The sequence below is a fragment of the Mus caroli genome, chromosome X (genome assembly GCF_900094665.2).
Source record: "Mus caroli chromosome X, CAROLI_EIJ_v1.1, whole genome shotgun sequence".
NCBI classification, from domain to species: domain Eukaryota; kingdom Metazoa; phylum Chordata; class Mammalia; order Rodentia; family Muridae; genus Mus; species Mus caroli.
The window spans coordinates 105,511,645-105,513,768 of NC_034589.1; positions in this window are offsets into that span (position 1 = coordinate 105,511,645).

Consider the following 2,124-nt stretch of genomic DNA (forward strand, 5'->3'; position numbering starts at 1 on the left):
CTCAGCTTCTAATGAGATGATCATGTGGTTTTTGTCTTTGAGTTTGTTTATATAGTGAATTACCTTGATGGATTTCCATATATTAAACCATCCCTGCATCCCCGGAATGAAGCCTACTTGATCATGATGGATGATTGTTTTGATGTGTTCTTGGATTTGGTTAGTGAGAATTTTATTGATTATTTTTGCATCAGTATTCATAAGGAAAATTGGTCTGAAATTCTCTATCTTTGTTGGGTCTTTATGTCGTTTAGGTATCAGAGTAATTGTGGCTTCATAGAATGAATTGGTTAGAATACCTTCTGTTTCTAGTTTGTGGAATAGTTTGAGAAGAACTGGAATTAGGTCTTCTTTGAAGGTCTAATAGAGCTCTGCACTAAACTCATCTGGTCCTGGGCTTTTTTTTTGGTGGGTGTGGAGACTATTAATTACTGCTTCTATTTCTTTAGGGAATATAGGACTGTTTAGGTCATTAATCTGATCCTGATTTAACTTTGGTACCTGGTATCTGTCTAGAAATTTGGCCATTTAATCCAGGTTTTCTAGTTTTGTTTAGCATAGCCTTTTGTAGAAGGATCAGATGGTATTTTCAATTTTCTCAGGATCTGTTATATCTCCCTTTTCATTTCTGATTTTTTTAATTAGGATGCTGTCCCTGTGCCCTCTAGTGAGTCTGGCTAAGGGTTTATTGATCTTGTTGATCTTTCTCAAAGAACCGACTCCTGGTTTGCTTGATTCTTTGAATAGTTCTTTTTGTTTCCACTTGGTTGATTTTGGCCCTTATTTTTATTATTTCCTGCAGTCTACTCCTCTTGGGTGAATTTACTTCCTTTTATTCTAGAGCTTTTAGGTGTGCTGTCAAGCTGCTAGTGTATGCTCTCTCTAGTTTCTTTTTGAAGGCACTCAGAGCTATGCATTTTCCTTTTAGGACTGCTTTCATTGTGTCCCATAAGTTTGGGTATGTTGTGTTAAAGTTTTTTTTTAAATAGGTTCCGCAAATATTCCATCAAAAGCAAAATGATGTATGATAAGCAGTTTATACAATAGCCAACAAAGTTCTCTCTTCTGCTGTGACATTTGAGCAGAGGCTTGAAGGAAGAGATAGAGAATATTATGGAAATAAGTAATCACAAAAATCAATTTCAATGTCTTAAAAGTAAATGTCTACATTAACAAATAATTCTGAAAAGAAATACATATTGACCATATTATCAATATTATTTAACCAATAGCCTAAACAAAAAGATGACGGAGACAAAGCATGTGCTAACATTACTAAATTAAAGCCAGAATAGAGTAATATATTCATCGAAATTAATGTTTCCCAGTTGTCATTTTTACTGTTGCCTACTTTGATATGTATAGTAAACAAAGAGGATAAGAGATTTCAGAACTATGAATTATTTTTATATGGACATACCATTTGAACATCTTTAAAGAATCTTTTCTAAAGAATCTAAACATTTACTATATTTTGTGGTACAGATAATTTTACATATTTTTGCTGTAAAACGTAAGCCAATTAACAGTCAATACTCCTTATAGAAACCTTATGTATCTTTTTTCCCTAAAATGCACCTTGAGCACTTCCCTCAGGATAATGATGCTGTATAAAGGTACTATTAGATTTTTCATTATTATTTTATTTATTTATATTATTGATATTACCCCGCCTCCAAGTCCCCCTCCCAGTCCTCCCAGAATGTTTCATCCCAATACCCCTCCCCTTTGCCTCTGAGAGGGTGCTCCTTCTCCCCCCGACCCTGGGCATCCCCCTTCCCTGGGGCATCTAGTCTCTACAGGTGAAGGTGCATACCAGTTTTCTTAGGTTTAAAGATGACCTTCTTCCAATTAAATGCTTGTGAGAGTTTCATTTAGAACAGGAGTGAGTGGTTGTACAAGCTTGCAATCCCACCAACAATGGAGGAGTGTTCCTCTTTCTCCACATCCTCGCCAGCATCTGCTGTCACCTGAATTTTTGATCTTAGCCATTCTGACTGGTGTGAGGTGGAATCTCAGGGTTGTTTTGATTTGCATTTCCCTGATGATTAAGGATGTTGAACATTTTTTCAGGTGCTTCTCTGCCATTCGGTATTCCTCAGGTGAGAATTCTTTGTTCAGTTC